Source organism: Podarcis liolepis (assembly GCF_965112155.1).
Source record: "Podarcis liolepis genome assembly, chromosome: 9".
NCBI lineage: Eukaryota > Metazoa > Chordata > Lepidosauria > Squamata > Lacertidae > Podarcis > Podarcis liolepis.
Genome location: NC_139564.1, coordinates 29510792 through 29525557, shown reverse-complemented (window position 1 = coordinate 29525557; position 14766 = coordinate 29510792). Strand labels below are relative to the sequence as shown.

General features: G+C 42.7%; 1 protein-coding gene and 1 long non-coding RNA gene across 3 annotated transcripts in view; both read right to left on the bottom strand.

Annotated features, from left to right (window-relative positions):
• The window catches only part of AFG2A (AFG2 AAA ATPase homolog A), a 149569-nt gene that overhangs the window by 50265 nt on the left and 84538 nt on the right, over nucleotides 1–14766 (bottom strand). The window lies entirely within an intron of this gene.
• On the bottom strand, nucleotides 49–1705 carry LOC310686571. Its single transcript, XR_014515998.1, has 2 exons — nucleotides 1410–1705; nucleotides 49–440 (listed from the first exon to the last, which is right to left on the bottom strand). It is a non-coding gene; the product is annotated as an uncharacterized lncRNA (long non-coding RNA).

The following is a 14766-nucleotide window of genomic DNA, read 5'->3' as shown; positions in this document are numbered from 1 at the left end:
TTCAATTAATGCGTTCCTATGGTCAAAAAAAGGCCAAACAAAGCCAAATTTGGTACAACAAGAGTTTATTAAGTGCTCTTTAAAGTCACACATACTGTAAAGAGCATTTCAAAAACTGAAGGAACAATAAATTAAGTTTCTAAACATGACAGAAAAACATTTAAAAATCAACAAAGTGTACAGTACATTTTCTAAGACTCTGGGGGACAACTCGAAGAAGGTTCCTCTTCCGCTCTTTGCTTCTTGCTGAAGAACCTGTCCATGGTCTGCTGCTTCATCCGCCTTTTCAGCACCTCCCTGAAAGGCAACATGACCCTCGTATCCAAAGTGTTCGCAAGGCCATGTGCCACGTGCTTGTCAGAGTGGTGCCGCTGTGCAAAAGCCTGCACATCCTTCCACTTCAGGCAAATGTCCCTCAGTTCTTTGGAGGACAGCCGTTCCTCAGTTGCTTCCTCCTCTTCCAGCGCGGCCTGCTCCTGCGCAGCCTCTGCTTGCAGTTTGACCAGCTCCTGGGTGGTCAGCTCGTGGTCGTGCTCCTCCACCAGCTCGCTGATGTCCTCCTCTGTGACCTCCAGGCCCATGGTCCTCCCCAAGGCAACAATGTCCTGCACCACTGTTGACTCTGGTGCATCAGAGTCGCTTGGTGCCACACAGTCCAGCCACAGGCTGCGCCAAGCGCAATTCAAATTTCTCTGGCTGATCCCGTTCCAGGCCGTGGTGATCATCTTCAAGCAGGTGATGATGTCGAAGTGGTCCTTCCAGAATTCCCACAGGGTGATGGTGGTGCAATCAGTCACCTCGAAGCATCGCCTGAAAAGCTCCTTGGTGTAGAGTTTTTTGAAATTGGCGATGACCCGCTGATCCATCGGCTGGAGCAGTGGCGTGGTATTAGGTGGCAGGAACATGATGCTGATGAAGCTGAACTCCTCCAACAAGTCCTCCTCAAGGCCTTTAGGATGAGCAGGAGCATTGTCCATCAGAAGCAAAGCCTTCAGCGGCAGGTCGTTGTCCAGCAGGTACTGTTTGACAGCAGGGCCAAAAGCAAGATTGACCCAGTCCACAAACAGCACACGTGTGACCCAAGCCTTACTGTTGGATTGCCACATGACACTCAGCTGCTCCTTGTCGACCTTGTGTTTCTTGAAGGCCCGTGGGTTCTCCGAGTGGTACACCAGCAGGGGCTTGATCTTCAGGTCGCCGTTTGCGTTGGCACAGAAGAGCAGGGTCAGACGGTCCTTCATGGGCTTGTGGCCAGGCAACTTGGCCTCCTCCTGTGTGATGAAAGTCATTTTGGGCATCCTCTTCCAAAACAGCCCGGTCTCGTCGAAGTTGAAGACCTGCTGTGGAACGTAGCCCTCCGTCTTCACAACCTCCAGGAGTTCTGCTGCAAAGTTTTCAGCCGCAGAAACATCAGAACTGGCAGCCTCTCCATGCCTGACCACGCTGTGGATTCCAGATCTTGTCTTGAACCGGTCAAACCAGCCTCTGCTTGCCTTGAAGACTTCTGGCTCGCCTGAGGTTCCTGGCTGTTCCCGGATGAGGTCTGCGTGCAAGGCCTTGGCCTTCTCACAAATGACGGCCTCAGTCACTGTGTCCCCTGCACGCTGCTTCTCTTCTAACCAGATGAGCAGCAACTTCTCCACCTCCTCCAGAACAGCTGGGCGGTTCTTCACGATCCTGGTGACTCCCTTGGCTGCATCAGTCACAAGGACTCTTCTCCCTCATCTTCAGGATGGTCCCGATGATCGATGGATTCCTCCCGTACTCCCTGGCGAGGTCTGTCACACACATTCCACCATCATGGTTCCGGATGATCTCCTTCTTCATTTCCAGCGTAACCTTCTCCTTCTTCCCCTTGCCGGCCTCTGCAGCAGCAGTCTTCTTGGGTCCCATGGCAGCATAGCTCCTACCTTCGCAACCCCCCCCCCAAATAATCAGTGCTTCACATCCAAAAAATTCAAAAGCACCCAGCCACCCACCACACAGAAATTCAAACCCAGAACCAAGTCCTTGAATTCCAAACACCCCAACCCAAAATCCAAAACCCCCCAAAAAAGTTTTAAAAGTTTAACTTACCGAATGGCTGCAAAAGAAGTTTTGGAAAAGCTTCAAAAATCACCAAAGTCTTCAAAAACCTCAAAAAAGGCTACCACACGTGTGCTATGAGTTGCTCCTCGAAGTCAAGTCGCAACTGCACCTCTTCAAGCAATGCACCCTGGGTATTAACGGTTTTACGAAAAAGGAAACAAACTTGCAAGACGTTTTCGTCTTGCGAAGAAATCCCATAGGGAAATTCGTCTTGCGAAGCACCTCAAAAAACGAAAAACCCTTTCGTCTAGCGAGTTTTTCGTCTTGCGAGGCACCACTGTACAAGGAAATGATCATTAGCAGGAAAAATTGCACTCTGGAAGGAAATATTTAAACTGCTATTTCTTAACAGATTTTCCTGACATAGATGGACCCAGAAATAGAGTAGATTTCCCATGCCAGATTTTGGACGGTTGGGGTGAATCGTTGTGATTCTTAAAAGAACACAATGTTCAAGCTTTATAATGGTAGGATGCTTCTTTTACCCTCCACCTTAACTATAGAGGTGCTCCCATTCCTGTATAATTTTAATTTGAATAGCTTAAATCCTTAAGGCACTTATACGATAGCAGAGTTTATAAAGAACTCTAATCCAATGAAATGCATTCAGTTTGACACACAAAACTTTGAGACTTTAGTATTCATTTCCAGGGGGAAACTTAACCCTCATTTGTATTTAACTCTTAACGTGATGTACAGGGGTTAACACAGTTCATTACTTTTCCTGGTAACTTTGGAAGAATGTCAACATCCAGCTACCTTTGCATAAGCATCAAAACCGAAAAAGTTAGCTGGGGGGAAGAGATAGTGGGTGTGGATTAACAATGGTGAGTCATATGAACACCCCAAGCAAAAAAGTGTTGAGCCTTTGATGAGGTATGTGAAGAATGAGCCGCAAAGTAAAACATTTCTCTGTGGCCAGCATCCTAAGAGGTGGAAAGGACATGCACTCATTTTTGCATTATGCTAATGAAAAATAGCACGCAAAACTAAACATCAAGTTCCCTTATAAGCTACAACCCAATGCATGCTTTCTTGACAGAAAGTTCTAGGAACTTCCAGTACTAAGCTTCAGCATTAAAAAAAAAAGTCCATGAGCAAACGTTGTCAAAATTTAGAATATTCTTTAAACCCAGCCTTGGTGTTTCCTCCTCAAACACTGTAAACTTCCAGGAAAAATGTGATGGAAAGATTTTCTACCATAATAAAAATTCAGAATAAGCTTATTTGCCTAAAAGGCGATGGCAAAAACATCACATACAATGACAAAAAGGCACAGAATAAAAATAGTGTCTAATCTTTAAAGAACAAAACCACATTCTACTGAACATGCAAGCATTTGTTGGAATTAAAGCGGAAATCGCTGCTGCATTTTAGCTCCATTAATGCCACCAGAAGAGACAGCAATGAAAGAATAAACCTCTTTGCATGGAGCTTTGCATATGCAACAGAGATTCTGGATCAGGACTATATTCTACCCTGCTTTAATAAAAACTATTTCAAACATGGACGCATGCTTGTCTTGCTCAAAAACATCTAAAGCTTTCAAAATGATGCATGATTGGAGCACTGAACAATCTGGAAGAGATTTTGGGTGAAAATTTGTATACCAGTTGACCCAGGGGTCCACAACCTAAGGCCCATAGGCTAGAAGCGCCCCACAGAGGCCGTTTAACCGGCCCACGAGCCTCCCCCAAACTGAGCTGCCCGCTCGGTGAGTCCCCACCTGCTGCACTAAACCGGCGCAGGGACTCTCTTCCACGGCTCCAGAAATTGCTTCTGTGCATGCCCAGACGCCGAAAATCACTTCTGTGCAGGTGCAATTTTCAGCACTGGGCATGCACAGAAGCGATTTCTGGAGCCGCGGACATGCACAGACGCGATTTCCAGCATTGCACTGCACCGGTCCGGCCCACGGAGGATCTCCATGGGAGTGATCCGGCTTACGCCTGGTAAGCCTTGCCGACCCCTGAATTGACCTCTTGTAAGGAATTACAATTGAGGCTGGGTAAGCTCAAGGCTAACACCAATGCTATCTCCATCATTATTATGTGTACAAACATATATGATTTTATGTAGATGAATTATTATAAGATTAAAAAGCCCCAAACTAATTAAGACCAGAGCATGACTAAAACACACACAAAAAAAGCCATCAAAAGGAATTTCAATACTGTTTGATGCTTCTCTTTTGGCAATGTGCCTCCCCCAATTTCTTAGAGGAAAAACAAATGTTTCTAACTACACAGGCTCAGCAAGGTCAAACCCAGTTGCATGAATAAATGTCAACAAGCTTAAGTTATGCACTGAACATTTCTTCCAAAATCATTTACATTTTTATCTCTGATAATTTACCCATAAAGTGAAGCCAGATTACATGTATCATCTTCCAAGTAATGAGTAATTAGATACACCACATAACAGAAAATTCATACACAAGAGTAAATCCACTGAAATCTTCAGTTACTTATGTCAATTGATTTCAGTGGGCGGGCTCTTGAGTTTGACTAACAGCAGATATCACCCTAGGTCAGGAGTGGGAATCTGCTGGGAGTGGTACTCAAACATCATCTGAAGGGACACAAGTTTCCCATCCCTGTCCTAGGTGTTTTGCTTTGCACGTGAAAAGGGTTTCTGGTCTTCAGCTCAATAGAAATGCAAAGCACTTCTGGTGCATTTCTGCCTCTAATTAAGAGGCTTCTAAAAATTGCTATTAATGGGTAAACATGTATTTTGTGAACTGTAACAATTCTAAAAAAAATTATAGGCAATACTGTATTATGAGACTGAAGAAAGCAATTCATCAGGCTCTACTATGAATCCATTTTCATTATGTAACTTGGACTTGTGAGCATATTTCTCTATGTCTCCTTAGCCAGAACTCTGTAGATTTCTTTCTTTAATTTGCTCTAAATTTTCTTAAGGTATCCAAATAACTGATTTGAGGAAGGGTAGTTCTTTACATAGATTTTCTAGTTTTCTCATTGCTGCATCTCAAAAAACATTAGCCAGCAAAGGCGGTCCATACATGAATCCATACAAAGGTGGGGGGGAAACTTACCTAGATTTTAATTCAAAACATGGCATCATAGACAAACTAATGGATTATTGGACTAACAACGGCTATTAGCTATTATTACACATAGAGCAGAAGTGAGTAAGACATTGGAGTCCAACAACCTCTGGATGTATCATAAGAGCAATTTAGCATGAACCAGCAGGGTTCTTATGCTCACTTGTGGATCAGAGTGGCTGGGGAAACGCAGCCAGATAAATATATTATTATTATTATTATTATTATTATTATTATTATTATTATTATTATTATTATTACCTACTGATGTCCATTCCCATCAGCCAGTATGGCCAATAATCAGGGATGATGGGAGTTGTAGTCTGGGAACATCTGGAGGGCCACAGGTTCCCCAACCATGATTTAGAAGAAATGCAACTCTGAAAACCAAATGCTACAATGTAAACTTCCTGTGAACTCTGTTTGGTTGCTGTTGCTGCACTGCAGCAATTTTGGAATTACCCACCGTGGCAATTCCCATTTACGCCTAGGAACGTGTTTTAGATATGAATTAAGAGGCTTCTCAAAATTGCTATTAATGGGTAAACATGTATTTTGTGAACCTATAACATTTATGTGTACATATATACAGGGACACATGTTCATAGCTTCTGTTTTCCAAGCCTCAACAGGAACTGAACTCCCTCTCCGTCCCCCCGCCCTTTATTTTTTACATAGCAGAAAACCTCACTAACCTCTCCCATCTCTGCATACAAGGGAACATGAATTCTCAGGTGCCTGGAAGCCACAGAAGTTTGGCAAACTATTTGGCTCCATTTTAAATATTATGCTGATTATACAAAGCATAGAGAACAAGTTCTACTTTGTAAATACAATTAACAACTGTTAAATACATGCCATTGACACTCAAATGTCTTATTTTAACAATTTAATCTCTGAGCTGTTTTGGGATTCTCTCTCTCTCTCTCTCTCTTAACCAAATAAGGAAATAAATGATGAATCTGCTGCCTTATCTTCTGCCTGCTCTCAAAACACACATAACAAAGTTCCCAAAAGGAGGTCAAGGCTTTGAGAAGTGGAAGCTCACACATGGGCTCAAAACATGTGTTAAAACATCTGAACAGGTAACTATTTTCTGAAAAGAGAGAGAGAGAGAGAGAGTCAGGTTTTCTTAGTGGATCCCAACTTGGATATTTCGGTCAAAGAGCTCATCACCACGATCCTTCCTGTGGCTCTAAGTTGCTTCATAGTAACCAGGTTCATAGAGAGAAGTCTTCCTTTGACTTTGACAGAGCAAATCTAAAGGCTGAAGTCCATGCTACAGGTAAGATCCAGGAATGCAATTTGTGAGTGACTGGGCATAAGGCAAAGGAAGAAGATGAAAATGGAGCTGGTGTGAGCATTGATAATGTATGTGAAAAGATCTAAGAGCTATGATACATTGCTATCAATAAGCAAAAGGGGTGGATACTGGTAGCAGAGAAAAGAGAATAATAACATCAGCAGTCAACAGATAAAGTCAAGGCAAGACATGAGGCAGCTGCTCATAGCAATACTCTTTTACACAGAAAGAATCACATTCATATGACAGGAACAAAAAAAGGAGTGTACTTATTGCTGCCCTATCCAAAACAGTATCTCCTGAGGCTAAAGAGTGAGGAGACCAAAAAGGCCTTAGGCAGGCAGTCTATTGCACTTGTGGCTCATTCTGAAGGCAAGGTTGAGGGCTAAGCCACAGCACACCAGAATTCAAGATGGGAGGCAATCACATCTCCATGGGGCAGTGCTTGTGGGTCTATCTCCTGGCAAGTGGAAGATAGCTGCTTTAACCAAAAATTATGCTCCTGCTGCCAAGGGATAGTCTTAAAATCATATTTTGGTTTCAGTGTTGTTTCCAAATGAATGCTCACATGAACATCCAAATGACCATTCTCAAATGTGTGACCTTAATAGCACAGTTATGCCCTTGAATGGGGGTCCCCACAAAAACTGCCACTGAGAGCCCCCTGATCAGGCCTAGTATCTTAGCATGGGTGGGGTGTTAGGATACTTTAACCTTTTGTTGTTATAGTCCTAATCTGCATCAAGGGAGGTGGGGGATTTGCATTACAAAAAAGAGGTCCCATTCATTTTAATGAAACCTTTTTTGCAACAAAAATTACCTGCATGGAGGCACCATTGAGGACCACAGAACAGCGAATGGTTTGAGACCCCCAATGCACGCATATTGGGATCCAAATCCAAACCAGAAAGCACACTAGCAATTTGTGTGTATGGCGGAAATCCTGCACTCAAGAACTAAACAATTAAGAAGAAGAAGAAGAATTTATTATTTATACCCCACCCATCTGGCCGAGTTTCCCCAGCCACTCTGGGTGGCTCCCAATCGAGTGTTAAAAATACAGCATTAAGGTACTGTATAGCCCGATCGTGCATTACTTAAAAAAACCCTAAAACTTCCATAATGTTGTACCTATACTCAAAGGTTAACTATAATTTATTTATGGATGACCTATTTTTCTGGTATTTCTTTTTGTTGCCTGACAATGCACCTGCCCAGTTTCACCACTGGAACTAATTCTTACTGAAGAGCTATAGATGAGCCATCTTCAATCTAGTGCAACTCCCATTATACCTGATCATTGGCCCTGTTGGCTGTGGCTGATCGAAGTTGAACCTGAAAAGCACCAGGTTGCTGAAGGCTGCTTCAGATGTATGGAAATCTAGCTCTGGTGGTGGAACTTAACTCAGTGACTTGAAGGAACCTTCTACTTTACTATCAATCCAGTCCATTTTATGAAGTGCAAACCAAAGTTTTATGACAAAGGAACAGCTATGCTACAAAGCACAGCTGTATTATTTCCTGCTGACAAAATATGAACATGGGATCTGGCGTTTATAAAAATTAAACCCCAATTAGCTGCAGGCACTTTACATGAGCCCTAAGCTATCTTCTGGCAATACAGTCAGGTGAAACAGATACTACACCCCCTAGATAAATAGAGCTGAGTGAAGGAGTGAAGTGAAATTGCTGACACTTCCGGGTTTGAAAGGAGACAGCCACTGTGTTCAGCTCCTTTCCAGGTCAGACTGGCTGTCGCCACTAATACTGACAGGAAAAGTGAACAAGATGTAACTTGGGGAATGCTTACAGAGGGAGATAGGGCCAGAAAAAGGGGAAAGACCAATGTATTGGACCTGCAGCACCCACTATTTGTTCCTGTTTTCGATGGAAAAACGAAAGTTCTTATATAAAGCCATTCACTTAGAGTTCAACATTAGCATAGGTTTCAGATAAGGCTGCCAGGTCTTCTGGAATAACTCAGGAGGTAAAGCTTTAGTGTTTAGTGGTGGTGCTTTTTAGAACTGGGGATAAAAACTGACAGTGCCTAAATTTATAAAATTTATATATATATGTGTGTGTGTGTGTGTGTATTATTTTTGAAGAATTCTGAGGTCTCTATTTTATAATGCAGTGCACAATTATTCTTTTACATATGCTTACAAAATACCTTATGGCTTACAATAGCTTCTGAACCATTTAGCGCAGGGGTCAGAAAACTTTTTCAGCAGGGGGCCAGTCCACTGTCCCTCAGACCTTGTGGGGGGCCAGACTATATTTTTTGGGGGGGAGAATGAACGAATTCCTATGCCCCGCAAATAACCCAGAGATGCATTTTAAATAAAAGAACACATTCCGGCCCCCAGGCAGTCAACAGATAAAGTCAAAGCAAGACATCCGGCCCCCAGGCCTTAGTTTGCCTACCCATGGTTTAGCAGGTTTATTGCAATCAAGCAATATATACATTTCATTAAATCAACATCCAGCATAATTTTAATTTTTCTTTTTAAAATTCCCGCCCATGCTACTTTGTATAACATCTAGCATTATAAAGAGTTCTGGAGAACCAGAAATACTGTCACTGTTTTGTGACATTTCGATTGCTGAACTGAGGATTTCAAAATACATTAATGACACTTCTCTTGGTGTGCACACCTAGGTTACTTTCTCCCCCCAGAGAGACACAGCTGAGCACAGAAAAACATTCTGGACAAAGAAGTTAAACTTTGGAATGAGAAAGAAGGTTGGGGATGGGCTCTCTGGGGGAAGAAAGCTTGCCTAAGTTTTGGCTTCCTGCCCTGACATTTCAACCTTTCCCCTTGAGATCCTGAGAATTAAACTCCTCAACTTTTGAGTCAGATCCTATCTGCTGAGGTCATTAAGCTTTTCTATATGCCGCTTGTAGGGAGGACCAGACCTCAGTGATAGAGAATATGATTTGCACACAGAAGGTTCCAAGTTCATCTCCTGATAGGATTGAGAATGACCCCCATCGGAAACCCTGGTGATCTGCTGACTCTCACTGTAGCTAATACTGAGCTAGATGGACAGCTTTCTATGTTATCTTCAGCATTTGCTATGTGTGTCAGATCTATGCCAGGCAATTGCACAGAGAGCTCCTTCCTTCTTGCCAACAGAGAGCTCGCCAGTATGTGTGTGAGCGCGTTGCGCAGGATGGCTGCATGGTTCCCCTCCCTCATGCTGACAAAGAGCTCTCCAGTATGTGTGTGAGTTTGTGTGCATGCGTGGGATAGCTCCCCTTCCCTCGAGGATGTAACAGGGATGCTGCCCTGTGCCTATCAGAGACCGGATCCTAGCCTGCACCCTGCTTGGTCAAAGAGGGATGCAGGCTGAGACTTGGGCAGTGCCAGGGGGCGAATCCGAGGGCTGACCACGGGCTTCCCTGGATCTGCCCCTTGCCCATTTAAGCAGCCCACATCTGGGACAATCCCTCTTCCTTCCCTTGCCTGTTTCCAGTGTGGATCTCTGTAGGTCTCCTGCATTATGACTTGTTGTCATTTAGTCGTGTCCGACTCTTTGTGACCCCATGGACCAGAGCACGCCAGGCACTCCTGTCTTCCACTGCCTCCCGCAGTTTGGTCAAACTCATGCTGGTAGCTTTGAGAACACTATCCAACCATCTCGTCCTCTGTCGTCCCCTTCTCCTTGTGCCCTCCATCTTTCCCAACATCAGGGTCTTTCCAGGGAGTCTTCTCTTCTCATGAGGTGGCCAAAGTACTGGAGCCTCAGCTTCAGGATCTGTCCTTCCAGTGAGCACTCAGGGCTGATTTCCTTCAGAATGAATAGGTTTGATCTTCTTGAAGTCCATGGGACTCTCAAGAGTCTCCTCCAGCACCATAGTTCAAAAGCATCAATTCTTCGGCGATCAGCCTTCTTTATGGTCCAGCTCTCACTTCCATACATCACTACTGGGAAAACCATGGTTTTAACTATACAGACCTTTGTTGGCAAGGTGATGTCTCTGCTTTTTAAGATGCTGTCTAGGTTTGTCATTGACTAGGAAGGTCTTAGACCTTGCCTGGGATCTCATCCTTCCTTGCCTGCCTGTTTCTTGTATCCACGCTGCATCGTGCCGGCAAGAGAGGAACAGGTTTCTCTCCCTGTTACTGCATTTGCTGGGCTTCGTCGTTGCAAGGGAGCTTGGGAAACTGAGTTCCCTTGCATGGTGAGTAGTTCCTTTGCGAGCGCTAAGGATCCTGGGAAACATGAGTTTTTTAGCCATTTGAGGCTTTCTGTGTTTGTGTGAGGAAGTTTTTCTGTTGGTGAAAAAGCTGTTTTTTGAGGCTGGTTTTGTTTGCTGCTTACATAACGTGGTCTTCAGTAATCAAAGAATTCAGGAATTGGATACCAGCACTATTGGGGCCTTTGTTGATTGTTGGTGCATTTTAAAACTGAAGCCACGTGGGGCTAGGAGGAGGGCACTGGTTGGGTTGTTATTTTCCTGTGCCTTCCGGGTTGGCATGCTCTTGCTAAAGTTTCCAGGGCTACTGCTTTAAATAATAAATGAAAATTAATTAAAAGGAATAAATAAATTTTTTTTGAATAATTATTGTGCATTTTAAGTTAACAAAGAGGGTAATTGAGCCATTGGTGCTTCAGCTTCCTTATGTGGGGCAGGTCCCATCCTCCATTGGGGGTGGCATTGTTTTGCAGCAAGGTTTGATTCCGAGGTGGTTTGTGTGCAGCTTTGGCTTGTGTGCAGCTTTGGTTACTGAAATGGTGACGCAGGTGTCACACTAACAATGGATGAAGGCATGTATTTTTTAAGTAATCTTGATAGGTAGGTTAAAGGAGTGGGTAAAGGAGTTTGTGCGGCGTACAGTTTTGTGAGTGCTTTTATGCAACTCTCTCCCAAGAAATCTCTAAAAGTTTCTGTTGTCCCCTGTAAGAAAAGTATTTGGGCAGTGCTCCCCCCAAAAAGGTTACCAAATCTGATCACCCAGGTCAACAACTTTGAGCTGAACCCTCCCAAAATAGAGGTAGATCACTGCCAAATTTTAATTCTGAAAGTAGATCACAGTCTCTTGGGAGTTGGACACCCCCGATCTATGCCATCCAAGGTAGTGGTGAGGATTGGCTGCAAAGAGATAGGATCCCTGAAGCAACCAATAGAAAAGCAATTTGGTTCAGAAGGCTCTAGAGCAGCTTTACCCAAACTGGTGCCTTCTAGATGTTGGAAAACAACTCCCATCAAAACAATTACACATGATAGGATAGGATCACACCACCACATGTGGTGGACCTGCAAAAAAGTGGCCATGTTCCGGGAGTTAGTATTTGGGGAAGTTCATGCCATAACAGGACAAAACAGTGTTAAATCCCTGGAGCTGGTTGTACTCAACTTTTACATGGGTGATAACATGAACCTTCATTTCAAACATATTATGGGTCAGTTATTGATGGCAGTTAAGCTAGTAGCAGCAGGCTATTGAGAATTTCTGGAAGGAGCACCAATTGTCATATAGTACAAGAAAGCATAGCAGTTAGTTTTGGTAGAAAAATTGACTAACAAATAAAAACTTGTGAGGAGTTTGAAATGAAATTGTCCATAGCTACAAACATTTTAATTGGAAACATCAGTTAATAAACTTGTCATCAAGAATGGATTGTGAAGCCTGTACAATTTATTGTACAGAGAGTCTCTCTCATAAGAACCTTGAGACAGCAGAAGCAGGTCAGTTATTACTATGTATCTTCCTGGATTTTAAAAATATTTTTATAGTTTTCTCATGCTACAGATAATCAAAGAACAGTAAAACAAACAAACCGTTCCCTGCCCTCGGCAGGAAATGAGATTATAGATTACCATGAGGCCAGCAACCCTTAGAACGACATAATTCCAGTCATTTATTCAAATGAATACGCAAATTATAAATTAAAATTACACTAGTCAGAAATTTTGCACTGTGAGGGAGGTTCCTTCACATTGTCTTTTGCTGTATGCATAATAAAGATATACCAGTCTATTGTAAATATGTCACTCTCTGCAGATATGGGTCCAAATTTGCAATTTACTTATTTCATTCCTATCCTACCTTTCCTCCAAGGAGCTCCCCCTCCCATTTTATCCTTCCAACAACCATGTAAGGAAATCTAGGCTGAGAGATAGTGCTAGGCCCAAGGTCACCCAGCTAGCTTCATAGCTGAGTCGAGATCTAAGCCTGATTCTCCCTGGTCCTAGTATAAGACTGTGACTACAACCTCCCCCCCCCCCCCCGCCCCCGCTAAGGTCTCATTAGCTGGATTTGAGCAACCACTTTTAATGAATTCATTTTCTCCTTGACTTCCAATGAGATCAGGGACATTGATTTTGTCCCTCCTCCTCATTTTATTCTCACAACAGCTCTGCAAATTAGGATGAAGAACAGTGACTGGTCCAACCCATTCAGTTAACTTCAGGACAGAGTGCTAATTTGTTACCAGTCTACCTTTCTATCCACTATATAATACCCTCCAACATTTCTGCAATGAAAACAGGGACGTCCCATTCCAAAATGATAATTTTACTGTTTATACCCCACACATCTTACTGGGTTGACCCAGCTACTCTGGGCAGCTTCCAACATATATAAAAACATAATAAAAGATTAAACATTAAAGAACTTCCCTATACAGGATTGCCTTCAGACAGCTCTAGGGTTAGATAGCTTCATAATCTCTAACTTTACTCCAGTGGGAAAAATGGACATCCTAAGGAAAAGTGGGACATTCCAGGATCAAATCAGAAAATGGGATGGCTTCTCTAAATCAGGGATGTCCCTGGAAAATAGGGATACTTGGAGGGTCTGCTATATCACACTGACATCATCCCATTTGTAAATTGCATAGGGAATACTGTGACACAACTCACATGACATTAGACACTTGTAATGCTATAGAAATACACATATTTAAAGCAAAAAATTGATGCTGAGATATGAGAAATGGTTAAACCACTTTCATCAACCTCAGATAAGTGCAATTTCCAGTACAACAGGTTCTTTCAAATATGAAGCCAGTTCACAACAATTTTGCACTGTGTAAGAGGAAACTACACTTCGTGGGGTGTAGAATCTGGCTCTTAATCGTATTTATTTAGCATCTTGAGAATTAGGGTCACAAGAAAATGGTGAGCCTTTGCCAGCTTCTGAAATAGACGCTTTAAAAATAATCTCACAAAGTATACAGAACACGGACAACTACTTGATGCTGGCTTTAGTCTGCCATTCTTATATTTCAATAGCCTAGGATCAAAATGCTGTTAGCTTAAGACGCGTTAAAGCTCTAACAAATTCACTTGTTCTCAAAAAGCATGTAAATGCTAAATTAAGGTTTGTGCCTTACCTGACATACCATATAATATTTCTTTGTTTGCTTATATCCCACCTTTTTGCCAGAACTGAGAATCAGAGTGGCTCGCAAAATTAAAACCAACATGTATAAAACATGATTATTTTTTGCTAAAAACATATAAAAGACAATGGTTAAAATGTAACAAAACTTTAAGAGAATTAAAACAATGTAAAAACAAATAATGCAGATAGTAAAAACAGCACAACACTATTAAAAGCCCTTTCCTTAAAAACAGTTCCCAAAAGACTGTTGAGATAAAACAATCTTCGACTGCCAGTGGAAGGACAATAAGGGAGCCAGTTTAGCCTCTCTAGAAAGGGAGATCCAAAGTCTGGGAGAAGGCAGAGCAAGAAAGAGAAAGAGATAGCGTGGTCCTGCATTCATGGACATATATACTCTTCCTCCTCAAAATTACTCTTCAAACTACTTGCTGAGAAAGTCATAGCTCCCTGGAGCTTAGATCATGACATTCACTGTGGACAAGTGCAGGGTTGAAGTGGATGCACCTAGTTAGTGTCTGTACTGAACACACCCACAAATCTGTGTAGTCCTACTGAAAGGCGCATGAATATGAAGAGTGGCAAAGATTCCCACTAAAACCAAATGGAACGCAAAGATGTGTAGACCAAAAGCCAGAATTTAACTGTTGTGTGTCCTGCCTCAAAGATGCCTGGATCTTTCTTCCCCTAATGTTTGTCTACTGTGCCTACCTCAAAGGCCTATCTAGATTGGCCTCTTTCCCACCAGGCCTGCGAGGCAGTTGGTTGCAATTATAGGCATCCCCACACTTAATAGTAACACTATTAAGCCTAGTTGCTAATTGTGAAACCTATGCATGGTCTACTTTAACAGTCTAAGGAAAACATTTTACATCACATCTCTTAATGGCAAGTGATAGCATTTTATATTTATTAGTTTATTATAAAATGAATTAAATGTGACTTTACGA